The sequence below is a fragment of the Bos javanicus genome, chromosome 27 (assembly GCF_032452875.1).
Source record: "Bos javanicus breed banteng chromosome 27, ARS-OSU_banteng_1.0, whole genome shotgun sequence".
NCBI lineage: Eukaryota > Metazoa > Chordata > Mammalia > Artiodactyla > Bovidae > Bos > Bos javanicus.
The window spans coordinates 15,936,969-15,961,628 of record NC_083894.1 but is presented as its reverse complement, the minus strand read 5'-3'; the positions used below and the strand labels follow the sequence as shown (position 1 = coordinate 15,961,628).

At 41.0% G+C, this 24,660-nt stretch overlaps 1 protein-coding gene across 36 annotated transcripts in view; it reads left to right on the top strand.

Moving 5' to 3' along the window:
• The window catches only part of SORBS2 (sorbin and SH3 domain containing 2), a 211,723-nt gene that overhangs the window by 41,562 nt on the left and 145,501 nt on the right, over positions 1-24,660 (top strand). For 3 of the 36 annotated variants that reach the window (XM_061404203.1, XM_061404211.1, XM_061404200.1), the window contains exon 3: positions 14,473-14,602. The exons of the other annotated variants lie outside the window; for them this stretch is intronic. The gene's annotated coding sequence lies outside the window, so the exon portion shown is untranslated. The remainder of the gene's footprint in view (positions 1-14,472; positions 14,603-24,660) is intronic. 36 annotated transcript variants of the gene reach the window in all.

The following is a 24,660-nucleotide window of genomic DNA, read 5'->3' as shown; positions in this document are numbered from 1 at the left end:
ATTTTCCTATTTGGAACCAGTCTGTTGTTCCATGTCCAGTTCTAACTGTTGCTTCCTGACCTGCATACAAATTTCTCAAGAGGCAGATCAGGTGGTCTGGTATTCCCATCTCTTTCAGAATTTTCCACAGTTTATTGTGATCCACAGTCAAAGGCTTTGGCATAGTCAATAAAGCAGAAATAGATGTTTTTCTGGAACTCTCTTGCTTTTTCCATGATCCAGCGGATGTTGGCAATTTGATCTCTGGTTCCTCTGCCTTTTCTAAAACTAGCTTGAATATCAGGAAGTTCACGGTTCACATATTGCTGAAGCCTGGCTTGGAGAATTTTGAGCATTACTTTACTAGCATGTGAGATGAGTGCAATTGTGCGGTAGTTTGAGCATTCTTTGGCATTGCCTTTCTTTGGGATTGGAATGAAAACTGACCTTTTCCAGTCCTGTGGCCAATGCTGAGTTTTCCAAATTTGCTGGCATATTGAGTGCAGCACTTTCACAGCATCATCTTTCAGGATTTAGAATAGCTCAACTGGAATTCCATCACCTCCACTAGCTTTGTTCATAGTGATGCTTTCTAAGACCCACTTGACTTCACATTCCAGGATGTCTGGCTCTAGGTCAGTGATCACACCATCGTGATTATCTGGGTTGTGAAGATCTTTTTTGTACAGTTCTTCTGTGTATTCTTGCCATCTGTTCTTACTATCTTCTGCTTCTGTTAGGTCCATACCATTTCTGTCCTTTATCGAGCTCATCTTTGCATGAAATGTTTCTTTGGTATCTCTGATTTTCTTGAAGAGATCCCTAGTCTTTCCCATTCTGTTGTTTTCCTCTATTTCTTTGCATTGATCGCTGAAGAAGGCTTTCTTATCTCTTCTTGCTATTCTTTGGAACTCTGCATTCAGATGTTTATATCTTTCCTTTTCTCCTTTGCTTTTCGCTTCTCTTCTTTTCACAGCTATTTGTAAGGCCTCCCCAGACAGCCATTTTGCTTTTTTGCATTTCTTTTCTATGGGGATGGTCTTGATCCCTGTCTCCTGTACAATGTCACGAACCTCATTCCATAGTTCATCAGGCACTCTATAAAGTGACCACAAATAACTACTTTTAATATCCTAGGCATTTTCATATTTATTGAGTGAATATTGTCATAAGGGTCTTTTTATATTGCTTTAGTCATTTGCTTCTTAAAGACTGCCGCCACCATCCTATACGCGAAGCATATGGAGCTTGAGGTTTAAAACTTTACACTCTGACACTCTGACTACTGATCAGTCTCAAGGTAGAAGACATTGAAAAATCCAAAACAACTTTTCAAGTTAAAAATTCACAACCAGACATAGGAAAGAATTATAGAACAGTCTTATGGACTCTATGGGAGAGAGAGAGGATGGCAAGATTTGGGAGAATGGCATTGAAACATGTAAAATATCATGTATGAAACGAGATGCCAGTCCAGGTTCGATGCACGATACTGGATGCTTGGGGCTAGTGCACTGGGACGACCCAGAGGGATGGTATGGGGAGGGAGGAGGGAGGAGGGTTCAGGATGGGGAACACATGTATACCTGTGGCGGATTCATTTTGAGATTTGGCAAAACTAATACAATTATGTAAAGTTTAAAAATAAAATAAAATTTAAAAAAAAAGAAGCATAAATTAAAAACCTGTATTATAAAAGATGCACTTAAAAAATATGACTCTCAGATTCTGGTTACCTTGGGGGACATAGGGAAGATATTTTGATCAGAGGCATGTACCACAGAATTTTATTGAATTCATAATGGCTTATATTTTAAGACAAATCATGGGTACATGGATATTTTCATATTATTCCTTTATCTTTTGAATGGCTGAGTAAATGCCGGCATCTTCCATGCCTTAAATTTAAAATAAACATTGTAAATACTGAAAAAAATTTAAATATATTTCTCAGCTGCTAATATTGAGAAGACAATATTAATTTTAGTGAAAAGTGATTTTATAACATATAGGCAAGCCTCTCGGTGGCACAGGACCACAACAGTGGTTTGATATGCATGAGTTTCCAGTTAATGTTATCCTGTGCAAAGTAAGGACTACCTATGTTTAATATAAAGACTTCACTCTATAACTGAATAACACATTTCTTAAAATTTAATTTATTAAAAAAATTTACATACACACAACTGTTCCTTAATTTTCACACTAACACTCTGATATCATGAGGGGTGGGGAATCCAGTGATTTTTCATGATCATTTGGCAGGAACCTGCCATTGAAAAATGACAATTTTCATTCTGATTTTTTTTGTTTGTTTTATCCATAGAGTTATTTCAGAATGCTAAAATGGAAAAGCTGACAGGCAGCACTATCTTTTTAGGAGGTTTGATGATGATGGATTATACTGAATAACTTTTTTCTTTTTTTGCATTTTACACTTAGTCTAAAAATTCAGTACAAGCCAAAAGTCCCTTATATTAAATCACAGAATTCAAAGAAAATATGTTTCCTAGGTTTCCAGGCAAAGCCTATCAAAACATTTAAACTGTAAATAATAAACTCATCGAAGAAATTGTGATGTTCTGATAACACAGAGAATAACTTTGAATTTCTTCATGCCATTGTTACTAAAGCTGTGAAGCCAATTATTAAATAATTAACAAAAGAGTAACATCTATAAACAAATGTGAGGAAGAGGCTTTTAGATTTCTGGCATTAGACACTGTCAGTTCCCTGACCATTAAAGTCTCTTCTCCTTTGCCTCCTGTGACACTGCAATATTTTCCTGCAGTCTCTGATCACTCCTGAATTCCACTGACAGGTGAATCTTTCTTTGCCTGATCTTAAAGGTGTTCCCTTGGGTTCTGTTCCTTATATCAAATCTCCCCTCAGTGCATCTTTATCCTCCTTTGTGAAAATCTTAAAATCTATGCATCTATCCCTCATCTCTTTCATGAGTTCTAGCCTCACATTTGTAAGGAAATGGTAAACACCCCATATGAATATCTTTAGCGTGTTTCAAACTCAGCACTTCTAAAACTCATCATCTTCCAATTCCCAACCTGCTCTTCTTCCCCAGGGCTCTGTTTTAATAATTGTGTCACTGACTTATTCAGAATTAGAATCTTAAACAAGTATTCAAATGTTCCTTCATACAAACTTAGTCACTGTTGAGTCTACCTACACACACAATTTCAATATCCCCCCCTTGTATCTGCTTAAAAGCCACTGCAACATTCTTGACTAGAATTTCTCTGTCCTGATCACTCTTGACATCCATATTTTCTGCCTTGTAGTCTAATCCCTTGAAGCCAGAGTTGCTTTGTTGAAATAAACAAGCTTGGTATGTAGGCTCCCCATATACCACACTCCCCTATCATATAGCAAGTACATTCACTTTGCTCTCTCCTCAGGCTTGAGGGACCAGGAAAGATGATCATGTCAACCAATGGAAGTAAACTCTGTATATGGTGTTCAGACATAAATAGCCCTGTGTTTTCCCAGACAAAAGGCAGAGTTGGCAACCTTTCCAGTGTCGTTAGTAAGAAAAGGTGTGGCTCGCTGTGCCAGCCATGGAACAGAGACCCAAAGTCAGTCTAGTTATTTCTCTCAAAAAATCCTTTTCCTCCGGTTCTCCTTCTAACAGTAGTTCACAAATCACCTGTTTCGTTGGTGCTTAGTATGTACAATGTGATGGTTGTAGGCAAAGGCTAAGTGATAAACATTTTGTTAAAAAAAAAAAAAAAAAGACCATAGGAAGAACACAAAGTTTTAAGCCAGAAACCCCATGTGATTCATAAGAGACAGTGGAAGAAGTCTTTGAGAAATAAATGACTTTAATTTTTTGAAGAGCCTCCATATTATTTTCCATAGAGGCTGCACCAATTTACATTTCCACCAGCAGTGCACAAGGGTTTCCTTTCTCCACATCTTCAATAAGACTTGTTATTTCTTATCTTTTTGATGATAGCCATTCAACTCTAAAATATGTGAACATCTTCAGAACTAACTAGAAAACAAAGAAATGACTGCAATAATATAAAAATATCCTTATGACAATATTTCACTCAATAAATATGAAATCACTCAAGGTATTGAAATCATCCGTGGTCACTTAAAATGCCAATAGGTTTTACTAGTAAATTCCTAATTTCCTTCCTCTCTGATTTATATGTAAGAACACTCTTCTTAAACATAAGCACAGTCAAGTGTTAAACGTACCAAGCTCTAATAGTCCATTAAAAAAATACAAAAACAAGGAATGGAGTTGTTTTGGGGGACAGCATAAAGGTCCCACTCACTGAATGATTGTCATAATTATAGTACATATAACTTTATCTGAATAGTAGGATATAAAGAGTGAAATTCTAAATACCAATCTTCTGGATCTTTTAACGTTTCTGGCACCATTGATCTTTAGTCATCTGATCAGGAATCGTTTAAGAGGCTACTCGGTAGTCTGTTCTGGCTTCTGTGACAGACCCTGAGAACTAGCCATCCCCCGACCCTGTGCAGTAGGAGATAGTTATTGAAAGGTAATTGGCCAAATAGTCATATAATTAAAACTATAATAAGAGCCATGAAAGAAAGATAAAGGATGCTAGAAGAGCAGAATTCACAACTTTGAGGACCAAGGGTCAAGGACAAAAAGATAGCTAGATTTGGAATTTAGTGAAATTATTAGGAAGGTGAGTCACTTGGGGTAGCAACCAGAAGAAGCATTTCCTGTGCCGAGAATGATGGTCCCTTTTACCGATTACTGAGGGTAAAGAATGAAGAGAGATGGACACGATTCCTCCAAAAATAGATACATCAGGCATCACTGAACGTCCACCCTCTAGATACAAGTGAGTGCATGTGATGGACTTTTTCTCCTGTGGAAAATATCTTTAGAATGATAGCTAGCTGTGCTAGTATATATATAGTGGTGTTGGAGAAGACTCTTGAGAGTCCCCTGGACTCCAAGGAGATCCAACCAGTCCATCCTAAAGGAGATCAGTCCTGGGTATTCATTGGAAGGACTGATGTTGAAGCTGAAAATCCAGTACTTTGGCCACCTGATGCAAAGAGCTGACTCATTTGAAAAGACTCTGATGCTGGGAAAGATTGAGTGCAGGAGAAGAAGGGGACGACAGAGGATGAGATGGCTGGATGGCATCACTGACTCAATGGACATGGGTCTGGGTGGACTCCTGGAGTTGGTGATGGACAGGGAGGCCCGGCGTGCTGCGGTTTATGGGGTCGCAAAGAGTCAGACATGACTGAGCGACTGAACTGAACTGAACTGATATATATATACACACACATACACACACGCTAATTTATATGTATGTGTGTATATATACACACAAACTAATCTATCTATCTATCTATCTATATATATATCCTAGCTTATATATATATATATATATATAAATTCTCCATGAATTATGTAGTGTTGTGTTTGCTCTGACTTAAATATTGAAGGAGTATGATTTCTGAAATGATTTATGAAAGATGAATGTGACTTTGAGTAAAACTTGTTTGAGCTTTGAGTAGGATTTTCAAGATAAACATCCAAGGAAATGTCTAACAAGAGGGATATTGAAACACAATTTCTCAATGAATAAAGACCTTACTGATTGCAGCTATGAATTCAAGTATTTTGACATATGTTCAGGTGTTTGTTTTGAGACATGTAAGGAGTTAAAAGTGAAAGAAAATGTTTAAAGTTCCCTTCCTCACTTTGAACTACATTTCAAAGAAATACATAATTTCAACGTAAAATATATTTCCTCCATAGACCAACCCAAGTATGTGTATGAACGTGAATTAAATCTCATGGTTGGGGTTATATCTGTTAATTTTTATTATGTATCTGAAATGGCAACTATTTAAAATATTTTCTGCTTTAATAATATTATTCAGAGTAGTACTGATAACAATATTTCTTCTGCTTCTTATACCCTTATTCACATTTTTCAAAATCAGCAACGAGACTAATTTATTTTAAGAATTCCAAGGTTTTCAAACAAAAATACCTGCATGCAACTAAAAAAAAGAGAGAGAGAAACGTGGTTTTTAATGCATTATTTATTTTAGGTATTTACTGTGGTTGGTTGTGTCCAACTCTTTGCCACCCCATGGACTGTAACCCTCCAGGCTCCTCTGTCCATGGCATTTTCCAGGCAAGAAGACTGGAGTGGGTTGCCTTTTCCTCCTCCAGGGGATCTTTCCGACCCAGAGATCAAACCCACATCTCCTGTATTGCAGACAGATTTTTACCACTGAGCCACCAGGGAATTTTTCCAGAAATAATCATAAACTTTATATTTGTAAAAGGTAGCTGAGCACATTTGTAACATTTCTTTTCCGGGGATCAGTATTGCTCTAGAAACTGCTGTTTGAAATCACAAAGTGGGTATCTGTGTAGATATGTTTTGTTAATTTTTCAGATTATTCCTTCCTCATGCTATCATGAACAGTAGCAAAAAGGAATCAGAGAGAGCAATAAACAATGAACTTCCAGTTTAAAGAGTATTAAACAAAGCACTTCCAATTCAATGAATATTGTATTCCTAATACTGTGAAGAAAGCTGAGCGCCAAAGAATTGATGCTTTTGAACTGTGGCATTGGAGAAGACTCTTGAGAGTCCCTTGGACTGCAAGGAGATCCAACCAGTCCATTCTAAATCCTGGGTATTCCTTGGAAGGACTGATGCTAAAGCTGAAACTCCAATACTTTGGCCACCTCATGCGAAGAGTTGACTCATTGGAAAAGACTCTGATGCTGGGAGGGATTAGGGGCAGGAGGAGAAGGGGATGACAGAGGATGAGATGGCTGGATGGCATCACCAACTCAATGGACATGAGTTTGGGTGAACTCCAGGAGTTGGTGATGGACAGGAAGGCCTGGCATGCTGCAATTCATGGAGTCGCAAAGAGTCGGACACGACTGAGTGACTGAACTGAACTGAACTGAATGTAAGTCTTGAAGCCAAGAACTGGGAAACCTGGGCATTCATAGGTAATAGAAATATGTCGAAAAAAGAAGAATCAGAATATTTACTGGAGTCCCTAAACTGTGCAATTCTTGAATGAGCCAACTTTGAGTGGAAAACAGAAATCTGCCTCATAGGAATATGAAAGTGCTGTGGCATAGAGTATTTTATAGAAGTTGAAGATTTGACCTTGCGTGATTACTGAAGCTGACTTAGTATACTGTCCATGGGGTTTCCCAGGCAAGAACACTGGGCTGGGCTGCCATTGCCTTCTCCGTGTTCTCTTTACCCATGGTCAGTAAATCTGTCCTATGCTATAGTCACGTAGCTCAGCCCTTAGGAAAAGACATCCCTCTTCCTTTCCAACACACACACACACACACAAATCTTATTTGACTTCTAAATATATCAAATGGAAAACCTTACCCTCATCTATGAGCCTGACAGTGCTTGGTATTAGGAGAATTATTGAGAAAAAAGCAATCAACTCTTTGTCGCTGTTACTTAAAAGGTGCTTTCCTTACATTAGGCATAAATAGTTTTAACTCCTACTTCATCTCTTAAGCAAGAAACTGTTCTTTCCTCTGGCATTTGGTGCACCACAGGACATGTTTCAATTCTTGACTTAGAAAGACTGAGTTCCTTATCTCTCTAGAGATATTAATAGCACCACCATTCACTCAGACAGATGCAATCAGAGCACCTTCTAAGAGCAAAGCGCTGCTCTGAGTTCTTGGGATACATCAGTGAACAACACTGATCAAAATTTCTGCCCCCAAAGAGCTTACATTCCCATGAAAAGAAACAAACAATAGAAGATAAACATAATAAGTAATTACGTAGTAGGTGAGAAAGTAACAGAGTGCTTTTAAAATACAACAGAGTAAGGAAGATGTGGAGAATGTGTTGAGGACACTGCGGCTCAGAATTTTAAATGTGGAGCAAAGAACATGAAGGAGTGAGGAGCTGTCCATATGGATCTCTGGGGGAACCGTCGTCTAGGCAGAAGGAAGTGCCCCCCGCCAATGCCCCCAAGGAGCCAAGGCTTCCCTGTTCGAGGTACACCAAGGAGCCTGACCCAGTTGCAGCCAAGAGAGAGGGGAGAGCAACTGGAAGATGAGATCAGAGAGGCACTTACACTATAAAAGGCACTTATACTCTGGCTGCTCTATTGAGAGAAATCTGCAAGGGAAGGGTGGAAGCTAGGGAACTAAGTAGGAAGCTAGTGCAATAACCAAGTGCGAGAAGATGATGGCTTTGGACAGGGTGGGAATGGAAGAGGCGACAAGAAGTGGCTGGTTCTCCATGGGTATCTAGATCCCTGGGACATTCCAAGATTGAGAGGTCAGGACGCAGAGGAGAAACCAATCAATGAACCTAAGAAGACGTATCTAGAGAGACAGGAGGAAAAGCAAGAGGGCGCCGTGTGCTGGAAGCTTAAGGGGGGAAATTTTATCAGAGGAGGAGGCATGATCAAGTAAGATGACAACTGAGACTTGGCTAGTGAATTTCACAAATTGGAGATGATTAGTGACCCTGACAAGAGCAATTTGGTGGAGTGGTATAATTCTGGAAGGTTTTTGGCATGATATTTAACTTAAAAAAAAAAAAAAAAAAAAAAAACAAGTGTTTTTATTGGTGGGTAATAGCTTTTTTGATCGATTTAAACTTCCACATTATTTTTACTCCACATGCCCAGCAGTCACAGATTCCACAGTCTCTGGACCACTTGAGCACACGCTGCCAGTGTTTAATGAAATACGTGTCTTCAGGCCGGTAAACCTCACCACGTGACTTGGAGTGCTTTCTGCAGATGCACTTCCTGACTGCTGAGTGTTTACATGGACCATGGTGATAATCAAAATAAAAATGCTTTTATACTTATAGATTACTTCACTGAATTATATAAAACTGGTATCGATAAACATACTTACTCCAAAAAAATGAGGTATAACACAAAAAAACTCATGCAGATTTACTGGAAATCTGTGAATTGTTGTTTAGAACCTGAGAGTTTCTGCACCACCAGTCTTACTAATTGTGTGAAGAATTACAAGATATTCTGGTTATCAACCTTCATGTTAACAATCTATAGTAGTTTCTACTTATTACACTCAATCACATGAGTGAATCAGCCAATTTGTACAAGCTGTCTTGCAAATAACTCCTATAAGAGTAAAATAAGAAAACCACCATTATGGAAATCATTGCTAAACACCTAAGCCTGAATTTTACCGTCTCATTGTGTAGATCTAACTGGAGAGAAAGCAGATGCTTTAAGGACTTGAAATAGCTGAACTAATGTATGCTCTCATCTGTGTGATGTGTTATACAATACAGTCCTATACCAAACAGGTTTCTCTCTGCTAGACTTATATTGTGCTTCTGTGTTTGATTATGTTAAGTTGAAAAGGGTAAACACAGTGTTTTAATTTCTAAGGACTCAGAATAACCATTAAAATAGAATTTTGATGTTGCATTGTGGCAAATGACATTGAAGATAAATGCTATTTTCCTATCTTGAAATTATTTTATAACAGCATTAGTTTCTGAAGTCTTTAAAATATCAGGTTAACAATGAAAAGGAAATTAACAAAAAAATCTCTAAAAGCTCAAATGTACAGTTAAAGACTAAAATTTGATATAAAGTTTAGTTGTGTGTTTTCCTACCCAGAAATCAAAATTTGAAGAGCAGCTAGGGTATTTTGCTTTTCAAATTTCAAGATAGGGCTTCCCCAGTAGCTTGGATGATGAAGAATCTGCTTGCAATGGAGGAGACCCCGGTTCGATTCCTGGGTTGGGAAGATCCGCTGGAGAAGGGATAGGCTACCCACTTCAGTGTTCTTGGACTTCCCTGGTAGCTCATCTGGTAAATAATCCACCTTCAGTGTGGGAGACCTGGGTTGGATCCCTGGTTGGGAAGATCCCCTGGAGAAGGGAACAGTCACCCACTCCAGTACTCTGACCTGGAGAATTTCATGGACTGTATAGACTGTATAGTCCATGAGGTCTCAAAGAGTTGGACACGACTGAGCAACTTTCACTTTCAAGGGTATTTTGTCCTGCTTTTCGTCCTTCACTTAGATGAATTTCCTGTTGCTGAGACTACTTATGAAATGATAACATAATCAATAGGATGTTTCATGTTTCCTGAAGGGGCTTTGCAAACTCTAAATATCTTAGAAGCCACTGAAGTCTAGAGGAATGAACCAAACCTGACAGTATCTTAAAGTCTTCTAGTAGAAGATCAGGCGCTCTGAGCAGTGCACCTTCTGTTTTTCACCTCATGCAGTTCAATAAGGAAACCATCCCCAAAGTGGAGAAAGGGAAAGCCTTTTCAGGACCCAGACCTAGATATTACTGTATTACCTAACAGCACATGTAGTAGATACATTTTTGTAGGTTGACCACATGCAATTAGAGTTACATAGAGTTCAGGCCGCATTCAATGATGAGTAGAACTTGAGTTTTTGTATGGCTTAAATATATATATATACACACACACACATACACACACACTGATATATTTTTTTAATTTCTTTATTTTAATTGGAGGCTAATTACTTTACAATATTGTGGTGGTTTTTGCCATACATTGACATGAATCAGCCATGGGTGTACATGTGTCCCCCATCCTGAGTCCCCCTCCCACCTCCCTCCCCATCCCGTCCCTCTGGGTCATCCCAGTGCACCAGCCCTGAGCGCCCTGTCTCATGCATCGAACCTGGACTGGCGATCTGTTTCACGTATGATAGTATACACACTGATATTTACTGCAGATCTATTTTCTAACATTTGAAGTGAAACTTGATCTTTTAATACATGTAACTGGGTATGAAATCAGGATCAGTGAGATAAACAAATCAAAGATTTTGGCCTCAATGGCCTCAGTGAGCCACTGAGGGTATGTTCTATGCAGTGATGTTTGATGAGTGACAAGAAGGTCCACATCAGACCTTTAGCCATTGTGATCCAAGCTAATGAATGCTTTAGCCCCTCTTGGTAGTCAAATCCAGTTTTTAAGACTTGGTGCTACTTCCAAGTTCTATGACAATTTTCGTCGTTTTATCTCCTCTGCTAATGTCTGCCAGTTAAAATCTTGCCTGGAAAACTCCGTGGACAGAGGAGCCTAGCAAGCTGAAGTCCATGGGGTCACAAAAGAGTTGCGCGTGACTTAGCAACTGAAAAACAACAATGACAAATGAACGGCAGAATCGAGAGTCACATTCCAGCGACAGTGACTCTTCCCCCTCTTAGGACAAAGGTGCAGGGGACACTAATCAGATCTTTCCCTGAACTGGACAGGACTGCTCTTTCCAGAAAGAAAGGAGCATGATTGCTCACATGGTCAAGAGTGTAGTCTGGGCATGATAACTGACCAGGCCTGTTCCTAAATGACTGGGTGGAACAGACACCTGCCCTTCCCACTCCCTCTCCCACCCTCCACTGACCTGCACTGGATATTTAATCTCCTGTGTTAAGCCACTAAAACGCAGGGCTTGTCAATTACAGACACTGGCCAACCTTACACAGTTGGTGACACTATATAGCTACATGAATCCATAGTGAAATATGTCAACATAGCCTAAAAGACTTTATGATTACATATGAAGATATATTTCTGAATTGTTGTATTATTAAAAGATACATGAATAATTTCAGAAACTCAAATCCAATGGTACTATGATTTTAAAAGAATTTTTTAAAAATCATTGAATTTAACTTTTTTATTTCATTTGAAAGTATGTAAGTTACATATATGTCTTTTAGACAATGCTCATTAAATATTTCTGCTTTCTAGGAGGATAAGAGTTATTCTAACACAAGGAAAAATCCACAAGATATAAATTTTTTAATTCCCCCAAATGAAACTGTTATCCTTTCTACTTTATCTGAAAAGAGTATTTTTATGAATAATCTTTAAGAACAGATTTGAACCTGTCAATCCAAATTAGTACCCAAATTGACATTTTCCAGATTAGATTTTTAGGAGGCATATTTTACCTTGAACTCCTCAATGTATTAAAATAAGTTAAACAAAGGGAATTTAAGATTTTCCTATTATAAAGTAGTAGATCTTATTGAATCTTTATACAAATTATAGTTCCCTGATGTGTTTTTTACCAAAACTTATTTTTTTAAAAAAAGACTTCCAGACAGTTTTTCATCATCATGAAATGACTTAGGAAAGTGAAGGATAGTGCTGGTGTTTAAACGGCCATGGTTCTATATCCACTCCCCTAAAACCTTACATTGGTATTCGTGGGTCAGTGTCCTACAAAGCATAGTGGATACAGAGTTAAAATTCATTCATTAGGTCTCATTAGGATCAAATATTTATTATGCACCAGTAGCTACACTGAGTGTATTTCCTAGGATGGAAATTGTTTGTGGCTAATGTGCTGTAGAACCCGTAAAGTATTCATGACTGTGTTAACTGGTTCTGAGACTGGGTCCCCCTTTATGGAATGTGTTTCATCTCAGCAGCTGCTTTATATAATTTGGCTGGGGTTTCTCCCACTAGTCTAAATGTAGCATATTAATGCCAATTTAAAGATCAAATATTATGAATAACAGACATGCATTTTGTCTAATAGATATACATTAATTACCTCAAAAGGGTTACAGATTCTTCAGGATATACATTTTTTCATAACTAAATGGGTCAGAATTCATTAGCAGTTTGGAAAGACAAATATAAAGTGGGACCAGTAGCTGAGTTTAATTAAGTTGTCACTTCTTTCAATTTTTTTCTTTAAGGCAATTTTCTACTCTTTACATCTGAATTCTTTCTGTAAAGGACTAAGCTCAGAATATCGTTGCTTTCCATTGGCATGATTTTGATGGAAATATTTTCAGTTTATTCTTTTAAAAGGGTGATGAAACTGAATATATTCTTTTAAAAGTCTCTCAGTCAATGTATAAAAGTCTAACCACAATGAATTGTTGCTTAAATTCTTTTCAAATATGTGATTTCAGGTGTGTGGGTTCTGAATACAGATGCTGTCTATATTCTTGATATTTTCCAGTGGGAAAGAGACAGTATTGCTGGGATGAGGAAATTTAGACCCCTGGTTTGATGATAATGAAATGAAGCTGGATTTTATAACTTGTACATATCGTTGACCCTTAAAATGATGCTTTGTATGATCATTTACACATTGGGAAGAGCTTCAGAAGTGTTAACTTTTTCAAAGTCCCTGGGCTAGTGAGTTACAGAGCCGGGATTCAAACCTGCTTTGTGTCACATTCCAGCACCCAGATCAGCCCACGACAGCAGGGAATCTCTCCATATTAGTAGAGAGGTAAAAAGGTATTTGCAAGTAACCATATAAATGGTTACATTTGAACAGTTTACTATTTCCCCAGTGAATACACTTAGCAACCAGCCCCACCAGATAGAAAATTAAGCCACAGCACCCAGTTAGGGCTGCAGGTGAGCAACAGTTCCCCAAAGAACAGCTTCTAATTTTTGGTTTATAAGGAGTTTAATGGGCATACACTCGGTAGGCATGCAGTTTCTTTTTGGGGTTGCATCAAAGGCTCTTATCTCTATTTTGTATTTGTTTTGTCTACACGGGCAACACAAAGTCCTCCATTAGATCTGTAAACTCCTGGCAAACGAGTCCACTCTGGCCCATTCTGCTTTGGCCTCTGCAACATCTCCAAAATTATTTCCTCATCCATCAACACATACGTTAACTAACTCATCTGTATAGTTTCTTCCCTACCTAAAATTTCGCTGGCCTAAAAGTCCATTTACTCTGAGGTTATACAGCTTCACACAGTTGTCTCTGTAATTCTGACCCCATGTGGCCAGGAATCAGAGGTCCACGTGTTAATTAGTTGGTATCTAATTAGTTCTGATATCCAATCCCACTAAGATTTCAGGTGGAAAAAAAAATGTGTTTTTTTTCTTTCTTTCTTGTTGTTACTTAAGACAACATGAGGGCTCTGTCTCTATCTCCCACAAGGCTTGACTCTCCATGGGGTATCAACAAGGCAGGAAACTCAAAGTAATTAAATCTCCTCTGACAGTCTGGCCGTCCTGGGGGGGTGGCTCAGAGCAGGGCCAATTCCCGGAGCTGTTTGCTCTTGGCAACACCATGCCATCTTGCCTCCTGACTGTGGCGCTAGGGTCACTCCCATAAGGCACGGGTTTTTGCAACAGTGACTTACATTGTTTCAGTGTTCCTCTCCTTCCCAGATGGTCAGAAGCAACTTCTGCTTCCAGGGAGGCCGGGCACTTCAGTCTCCTCAGCACCACCAGGAGGCTGACTAATGCAATGGTGGCTGATCCCTACTGGTAGCTGTGGGATTCCATGGCTTTATCAAGGACCAGTTTTTATTAAAAGAGCTTTACTCAAAGTTTCCTAAATATGCATTAAAAAAAAAAAAAAACATAACCATAGCAAGCAGAGCTGTATTTCCAAACATCTTTTTGGTCTTTATCTGCTCCCCTCTGAGAAAATAACACCATCCTAGCTTGGAATTCTCTCTCATTCTTCCTCAGGTTCTGTTCCAAAGGGTGGAGCCCCTCATTTTTGCCGGTGGAAAGTTGCTGCTTCTTGCAGTGGAGCACTGGAGCTCATCAATAAATTAGGCTCCAGAAACAGCCCAAGGAAATCCTATAGTTGCCAAAGGTAAAAGGTGAACCGGCTCTAATAATAAGCCAGGTTTGGCTATCATTTTTCAATATGTTACTTGGATTACCAAAAAAAAAAAAAAAAACTGATAAACTCAGTAACAAAATCTAATAGCATCAGAGATTACTTTGAGGTGGTGAACAAATCAACTTTATGCTTCAAATGTCACTAATATCAAAACTATAGACACAAAGCCCATGATTAATCTCTCCTATCCATTATTAGCTCCTTAAAATGGCCCCGGGCCCTCCCTTGATACCCTGGACTGGCTGTGGAGGGTGAAAGAAAGTGAAGAAAGTGCTAGTTGCTAAGTTTTGTCCGACTCTCTGCGACCCCATGGACTGTAGCCCACCAGGTTCCTCTGTCCATGGGATTCTGGATTCTGGATTCCACGGGATTCTGGATTCCATGGGAATCAGGCAGGAATACTGGAGTGGGTTGCCATTTCCTACTCCAGGGGATCTTCCTGACCCAGGAATCTTCCTAACCCATGTCTCCTGCGTCTCCTGCATCTCTTTACTCACTGAGCCATTGGGGAAGCCCATCAGATGTTTGTAGGGTTAATGCTAATTTCCCAGTTACACAGTATCACCAAGAACAGCCCTCTCTACCTCAGAGCAGACTACCCCAAAATTCACAAAATGTGCCTTGAATGGAAGACAGCTTTGTAACCAGCTCTTACAGCATCTTAGACCAAACCTGGGGAGACGTGTAAGAATCCCAGGTCCAGGAGGTGGCAGAGACCACATCTTCCTCCTCCAGACGGGGAGCAGTGCATGCTGGGAGAGGACAAGGGGACACCATTGCCCTGATTGCCTCTGAGTCTAACTCACCGTCTGGGGCCCAGGAAGGGGCCCAGTGATGGCACAACCTGCTACCTCTGGCTGTCCCTAAGAGAGGACAGAATGGTTTCGATACTGTGGGGCTCTTATCGGGAGAGGTCAGGCCATCCTGAACACAGAGCCCATTAACTACCAGCCTCCAGGCCTCTCCTATCACACAGATCATCAAAAGCCTGTTTGCACTCACAACCAGACATATGCAGTAAGTTCAAATTACTGCATCAAGGAAAATGTGCATCCCTTACTTACCGCTTAAAGCCTACAGGCTGCAACTAGTTTAGGAGACAGTCTGGTTGATGAGGAAAGAAAATCTCCCCACACAGGGACATTTACCAGGCATTCCTAACTGTGCATCAGTCTAGGATGAACTCAGCTTGTCCCAGCTTGTCATGGTTGATCCTGCCGTTCAAACACAGCCTCCATTCTCACTTAAGTAACTTGGATGAGGTAAAAGAGACCATGTGGATCCAGAGAAATCCATCCCATTTCTCAAAAATAAACTCCCAAAACCTGACTTTACGGTGATGTCAGTGGCAGACTTTGCAGAAACAACAAAATGTATTTGAATTATGTCACCAGGGGACTCATCTTTCTATAACCTTTCAAGTCACTTAAGCATAGAGAAAACATTCTCACCTATAAATCTTACCTAAAGGCGACCCTGATGAAAAGTCACTTGCTGTTTCTCCCCCGAGTGTCTGTCATTTTGTTCTTCCTTCTGTGATTTCTCCCTCTGCTATCTTTTCCATAGCTTTTAATGTAGAAAGACAGGGTTGAAGTCTTGCTGATGAGTGGAGACAACTAAAAATATGACCAGGAAGACTTATTTGGGACAGCTGGGGCCGCCCCACTTTTCAGGAAGGCCAAAATGGCAGAGTTGTGGCCAGGGGACAGAAACCCAAGAGATCAATGAAACAGTCTTTCATCATAGGCGCCTAAGTTGGTATCTTCAAAATGTGTGTGGCTGGTAGGTGGTGGGGGCAGTATATGTTTAAAAATAAAAATGTACCATCTAAAGAGAACCAGGAAGAGAAATGCTATTTGTCTGTTGCTACTTTGTTCTTTATCTATGAAAATAATATTTAAATTTAAATTCTCACCAACTATTAAGCATGTATTCTACTAAATATCACAGCGAATACTCTAGGTAGGTTAATACATTGATTGGTACAAGAAAGTGGATTCCATATTCACCAAGTATTCTGGGGAGCCTTGGAAAGGCTTTATGGAACTACTGTGTTCCCAAATCCCACAGGAATGAAGGAACTTATAGGAGAGGCTATTTGTTTTGAAATCACCTGCACTGATCATAGTGTAACTATATAGTTACAATAGCATCCAGCCATGTGAACTTATAGGAAGAGAAAGTGGGAGACAGAAAAATAAAACAAAAAGGAGAAGGCGAGGAGGAACAGGAGGAAGAGAGGAAGAGGAAGAAGAATTAGGAGAGGGAAGAGAAATGACACCAAGAATCTTAAGTTTGCCTTTCCCACCACCCATTTGATATCTGAAGCCTCTCTGAACTTGCAGGAGTGGGAGAAGGGAAGGAAGGGTAATTGAGTAGCTAATGAAGCGAAGAAACAAGAGCTCTCAGCTACTGGGGGTACATCCTGCAAGGAGGCAATAAATCATTGCACCTCACACTTTTTAGCTCCATGTCCTCACTTCATGCTGAGGACCAAAGGATGATGGGGAAGAAATAATTACAAGCCTCACAGTCTGGTTTTACCAGTCCTGGTGTTCAGCCTCCTAGGTACCAGGCAAGGAGCAAGGTGAGCCGCCGGTGCAAAGTCCGCATCAATATCTGGGATCCAGTGGGTTCACAAGACACAGCGAGTTCACCGCTCTAGGCTTTCCCACTGTGCTGAAATTTAGAGAGGTCAAATGACATCGAAAGTTCCCTCTAAGCAGCAGATTATAAAACAAGCCTGCTCACGAGGATGCTTCCAAAAAAGTACTGTGAGCATGATCATAAAAATACAAAGATACACTTAAAAAGGAGTGTGTATCAACTTAAAGAGTAACAGCACCAAAGCTCCATCTTACCCACTGTCTGATCTTGAGATGTGAGGTTCAGATCTGGGGTGTTTTGTAGATGGGGGTAAAAGAGATGCCTCCTCAGGAAGCTGGAGCTGGTACCAACTGTGTCCCAAGGACTCAGGGCTATTTGTCACCATTCTCCCTGGGGCCCTTTAGATTTGGGGTGGGGGGTGTTGACACATGCCACAAGCTGTGTGGCTGGGAATGGGGTCAGACCGTGAGCACACAGGTGTGCATGCACACTAAGTCGCTTCAGTCATGTCCGACTCAGTCTGCGACCCTGCAGAGCTTTATAAATACACCTTTCCAGCTGTGTAACGCCCATCCAGTAGCACAGCTCATGGGTTAGGAAACATTGAGTCACTTAATACCAAAATCATGCATGATTTTAGCAACTATTTCTCTTTCCTGACCTCCCTATATTTTCTGTCCTTTTTACCATAGCAGATACATCTTCACTTCTAATTTTAAACTTTGGCTATAAGTTTACTGTTATAATAATAGCTAACAACTCTTGTGTATTTCCTACGTCAAAGACACAGTGGTGAACCATTCTGGTGGATTCTTTTATTCAATCCTGGAAGTAAAGTGCCCTGGGATATAAACTCCAAGAGGGCAGGACTCTTATCTGAATTCCTTTTGCCTGGGGGCAGGGGTAGTAAGTACTCTGTAAATTTTTGCTGAAGGAATGAACAAATGGATGAAAGAGTGAAAGAGCAGCCTATGAAGTGGGTCTTATGATTAGTCCCATTTTGCGACATGAAAAGTGGCCAGTCAATGGTGAGAACAAGACACGGAGCCGGGCAGTCTGTCCCCACAGACCGTGCTTCTGATGCGTACAGGTATCACCTTCACACAAGGTGGATTTTGTTGTATTTTTATTCACTGCTTGCTTTAGGTACTGAGTCGTCCTAAAGTGCCAGCTGGCAGGCTTGAAAGATAGGATTCTGAAGGGTTGTCTGAATCCCACAGCTAAACTCCTGGAGCCAGGAACGCATCCTCAAGAACTAGAAACTATTTTCTTCACCAAGAATGAGCAGAATTAAGAAGTCAGTGGGGCGAGTTCAGTCAGGAAGAATGCGAGGGAGCTGAGATACCTATTTCTGAGAAAGGCATGTGGGGGCGTTGGGAAGGGCTGCCAACCGCGGGGGGACTCGAGGCTGCATCAAACCGGAAGGATTCTGAGATGCAGGAGACGAGAGGAGCCAGTACCAACCAGGGTCAGGCGGAGGGCGGGTAGGGTGGGAGGCGGTGAGCATCTTAATAACTACTTTGAAAGTCAGGCGTTCAAGTTCGCTCTCGTCCGCTAGCCACTGTATGATTTGTGGCTGGGTTAGTCCAACATGAAGGACCAGAGATAAAGCAGATAAAAAAAAAAAATGTATTTTTAGTTTGCTTTGTGTAGAGTCTAGCACAGTGTCCAATTGGGGCCACAAAAGCAAGAGTCGTAATGAAGTAAGGAGGAGGGGAGGTCGGGGGCCTGACCCTGGCTCTGAAGCAGTGACTGGGCTGGAGAAATGAAAGGTACTATTCATCATGAACTTCTCTCTGTTCCCCTCTTCTTTCTCCTTCATGACTCCTCTCGTCCTCTCTTTATATCAAGTCTTCAGCCGACATTTCTCTTTCATGTCTTATACTCATAGACCTTGTCCATATTCAGGCAAGGCATGGACCACAGGTCCTAACTTGGCAGTTTTTAGTTAGATTTTCCCTACGAATTTTTGGGTTCTAATTCTTTTTGCCAAGGGACCAGTACACACAGTGGGAACCGGTCTGAGGTGCTTCTTTGGCATTTCTGGCCTCTTACCATCACTCCATGCCACAGTGCAGACAAGTTAACCTTCAAGCCTTCGTTTCACTGCCTGCCAGCTTTCCTTGATGCCAAAGCCACAGATCACTCTTGGGTTTGAAATCATCTTTTCGCACAAGCAAAGAGGAAGATCCAAGCAGCACAGATAACGTGGCCTGTCCGCCCTAGTGATACTCCATAGGCTGGAGCCTCTGTGCCCGCGGATTCCTCACCCATGCTTGCTCTCCGTCACTTATGTAAATGAAGCAGCATTGCTGAGCCCGCATCATTGGTGCCCTGATGAGTATCCTGCGCACGTGTGGCTGCTGGCCAATGCAGGCCAAGTCCAGGTTCAATGTACAGGCGAGACCGGCACTTTGCTCTGCTCCAGTCCCGTAGAAGACACCCACGGCAGACTTGTATTTCTGTCCAAGGCTCCGTTTTCCATCATCTATTTTTTATAGCACTGATACTAAACCGGCTGCAGCAGATGAAGGGTATTCTTTCTGGCTCAGGCGCATCACCATGCTGGTCTGCCCCTCCTGGGAAGCAGGCTTGCTGAGTTAGCTTTTATCCTTTACCATGGGAGACTCAGTTCAACAAAACGTAAGTGTTTTGAGATGCCTGGTATTTTCAAAATGTAAATATCTACTTCCCCACACATGAGGGGCAAAGGGCCATGTGATAAGATGGAAGAGGGATGGGGGTTTTATTTGGTACCATTGGTGGCAGGATGACAGTGGGTTTGAAGACGAGCAAAAGAATTTGCGGCAACCTCCAGTTTCGTAGTATGTCATTAACCTCTGAGAGAATCTTAGTTTATTCTGAGGCAGCTTTGTGACATTTCAGAATCACACTGTCATGTGCTGTCTCTGAAATGCTTGCATATTCTCATCTTTATATGCTCTCCAAATAGAATAAGCTTGCATTTTTAGACTTCTCTACGAAGAGTGATAAAGATTTGCAAACCAGGAAATTTAAAGATAACCATTTATAAAGGACCATAAGCCACTTTCCCCATACTAAACACTCCACACACCCTCACACACTAACAAACATAAAGAGATTTTAAACATTAACTAGCTAACTAGTAATAGCATTATATATAAACTTAGAATGCTTTTGGCTTACACTAGATTTACGTAGAATGATTCATTAAATGTCAATAATAAATGACTGTATTTGTTGCCCAATATAAAGCTTTAAATCTGTAGTGTATTTCACCAGGTCGTTTGTGGTTTTATGAGAGCTAATGCTCTTTATTTCTATATGCATATTTATCACATTTCAGGTATATAGCTATTTTTGCTTTTTCAAGCCTGTTTTTCTTTTGGCCTATATTCTCGACTCTAACTCTATTCAGCTTTTTGGTTTTGTGAATGTTATTGACATTTTCAGCTGGTAAAAAACGAAAACACCCAACCAACCCACGTGAACTGCTATTTTTCAGTGTTTCTGTGTGTCTGTGCTCTACCTAACAGCAAGATCTGTAGGACCCCAGGAAGGGAAACAAGTCAGCTCTGGGCTACATTGTCCACTTTGTATTAAACTTGACAGCTAATTTGCACGTTCACACTTTTTTAATGCTGGAGTTCTTAAAATCCTGACAGCTTGAACCCTTTTAACTTCAGCTAAGTATGCAAATAGAGAATGGAACCCAGAGGGTTCCCTTGCATTGGTATCATTTCCAAGGTATTTATTTTGGTCAAATACAGAAATTAATTCATGTTTAATACTCTCTAGTAAAAGGGAATCATATGAGGGCAGTGAGAGAAAAAGTAGTATGGAAAGTGTTACAAAACAAGCCTGAACATTCCAGTGAGGATCACAAAAAGAATTCAGAGACCAAATATTTAATCAAAATTAATTTAACAAAATCACATTAAGCAAGGATCCTTCCCCAGACCCACTGATGAAATGTTTTAAATGCTTTTTCTATATAAAGAGACATTTAATCTGATAAAGCAAGTGGCATTTTTATACTCCAGAAAAATTATTTATTCTTAGAAAAGAAGAAATCCTGGACATGTAGCCAGATATGGGAAAAAATATTTAAGGGGGAACTTGTTTTGGCAGGAAAGAGAGAGAAAAAACTTTTTTTTTTTTTTTTCTTCTGAAGCACTTGGCAAAGCAGAAAGCTTAAAAATATTTCCCAATTTGACCAGTTGCAAAACCACACAGCATGTTTTGCTTTTCTGGTCGGGGAGAAGGAAAAGCCTCGATGGGGACGGCCTTCTGAGTCCCATCACGTCCCCTATCTTGATGGGGGTTAATCACATTAACTCAGCGCTTGCTGGAATGCCTAAGCTGTCGTTTGTCCTGCCCCCGCTGAATGAGACACACGGCATTCTGAGGAAGAAGCCAAAGCAGCCAATTTCTCAGAAAATACGAGAATGACCCCCGGAGGTTAACAGCACAATCTTTTATACAAAAATTGCTGCAAACGTGGATCACGTGTTCTTCCCGGATCCGCGGAGTCTGTGTGTGTGCTGCTCACCAACAAGCTGCCCTGACTGGATCAGATGTGCAAGTAGAAGCTGGTGAATAGAGCATGGAGCTCACATCTCTTTTTTTTTTTTTTGTCCCCTAGTGTGTTATATTCCCTGAAGCAGTTTCAATGAGATAGATTAAGTGGCGAGCAAACTAGCTCTTCTAGTCTTGTATCTGGAGTCAACAAAGGGTGTTTCTGTTCGCTGAATGGAGAGTGGAAAGGTTTGTTTATTGAAAGGAAAATTCACTGTATTATTAATTTTTTTTCCACGGTACCTCAGAGGTCAACAAGAGGTAGGCAGCAGACAGAACCTGATTGGGGGGAGATTTGGCTTTATCTGTGGGAGAGTCCTTTAATTCCTCCCACGATGTAAAACATAAATGCTCACAAAGATGCCCTACTTTCTTTCCCTGAGGCTGGGGAGATAACCAGAAGCTCCTCGCCTTCCCACCCAAGAATCAGAACCCTCACACTGTCAAGGGTCTTACAGGCCATCTAATCTTTGAACACACAATGTTTTAACATTGTTTGTTTGTTTTAATGATAGAGTTCCTTTCCATCCTCCCTTAAGAAACCCACATTTCTTTTGAGTTGCACCTTACTGTCAGCACGGGTCCCCCTAAACGGTAGGGCCATTCAAGGGGAGGCACAGATTGTAAAGGAGCAAAGTCTTGGTCCTGAGCATGGGAAGGGCAGACACAGGTGCAGGACAATCCCTCAGTCCTCCCCCTCCTCCCCCTCCTCCCGGGCTTGGCAGGTGTCAGCCGCGGTCGGGCTGGACAGCTACCGCTCTTCCTGCCCTACCTCTTTAAGCCCCAATCCTGAGACCTGAAAGCTGTGGAAATTCTACTTGTAAATGCAAAGTCCAAACCATCATTGGAAAATCAACCTCTCCTTATAGCTCACCCTGAAACATAGTGAAAGAAGCAGCACTTTGAAAGCCCTTAAATAATTGCTAAAAAGGGAGAAATTGTGGGCAATCTCAATAGCAATGAACACTGACCGTTCTTACCCTGGCTCCTGTTCTTTAGTAAATGAGGGGAGAAGCTCAGATTCATAGGCGTTGCGAAGGGCAACCCAGGACTCAGACATCCTTATGGTGCTTTACTCAACTTGTGACTTGAAGTGAATACATTAGTGATAGGGGCCAAGGGAGAAATTACAGGACAGCCAGGTAAGCTTGTACTCTCAGGTCAAATGGATCAGGCTTTCTTGTTGGGGAACCCTCCAGTTAACCTCACTATGGGCTCCGTTCCTGATTGCTAGTCACCGCTGAGAGTGGCCACTGTGTGGGATGACCTATCTCTGAATGGGTGTTAAGCCCTGTCCTGGAGGACCCTTCGGTTGAGTGGGTTGCATCAGAGGGGCCCTGGGCTGAAGAGGACACCCGGGAGTACCTGGAAACTCTTCGGGGCTGAGGGTCACCCACAGTACAAACCCTGAGCTGTGACCAGGCAGCCTTAGCTCCTTTGCAAAAGGCATTTTGTCTGAAGCCTCATCCTCCGAGTTTGTGTTAAAGTACCCAGACAGAGCTGAGTGCTGTGATGACTGAATGTCATCGGCTTCAAGCTCTCCTTAAAGCTCACCATACCTCCCTATTCCTCCTGGGTCCCAGGTCTGCTCAGTGACCACCAGAGAACCCATTTCCTTCATGCACAGACTTCTACATTGACCTTAATGATCCCAGGGCGCTTGCAGACAAGGGAGGACTTTTGTAGGGGAGGAACATAACTTCCCCTCTATCCTCCCCTCTATCCTGAGTTCTTAGCTATGGCTCCTGTAATATTAACAGAAGACAGATTAACAAGAGAAAAACAAGCACATTTATTAACCGGTATGCTTTGTATACAGGGAGGTACACAGGGAAAAATGAGAGCTCCCCAGGGTGGCTTAGAATTAAGGCTTCACTGTCATCTTCGCAGGGAAAGGGGAGGAAGATGCGGGTCTCTTAGGAGAGGGCAAATGACTTTTCGGAAGATGAGTGAGCCCTTAGAGTGCACAGGAGGTGCGATCGTCTGTGGCGATGTGTGTGTGGTATGGTGTTATTCCTAGTCTCCAAAGACGAGTCCCTCTTCCCTCGTTGATGAAACTCCTGGAGGGGATCCATGACCATTGAGTTCTTTTGGAGCTTCTGTCTTTAGGCAGATAAGGGAACTCAGAAAAAGCCTCTCCCTGCATTTGCTGTTTTTCAAGTGCCCACAGCTCAAAATAATGAATATACCAAAGCAGCATAACTTGGGGCAGTATATTCTGCTGGCCTTCACTTCTAAATGATAACACCTATATGCTGTAATTACCTTCGATGCAAAGCGTACTTCTCCTTTTAGTTCAGTACGAACCCAGACTTGCACTACAGCACCTGCACGAAAGCTGGTGAGTTCTGAGGCTGACACAACTGTTGAGATGGTTCCTGATTGACTTGGTATCCCAAGCTCTCAAGAAGCCATGATGAGCAAATGCTTTGGGACTGTTAGAATGGGCCACTTTTAATGCAGCCATAGCAGAGTACATCTAAGCCCTGTTTGTGTGGGAGACCCAGCTCCCCACCCCCCACCTAGGCCTGGGTAACTTGGCACCTGACCATGGCTCTGCCTTGCACATTTTTGGAAGGATTAATAGAAACGCTTTGGGAAAGAGCTTGAACACAGAACACATCGGCTGCAATAGATACTATAACTGTGTTGCTGGAAATTTAACAACATTAGGATTGTATGAAAAATCAAATTCTGAACATTTTCTAAGAAATTTGTTTACTGCAACTATTAACTTCATCAAGGCACATGCAATCCACAAGATTTTAGTTTTCTGCAGGTAAATCATTTATTTTGATCCATCAGTGATGAAGAGGACAAAACTACACACATACACACACACAAATATTTTAAAGATACAG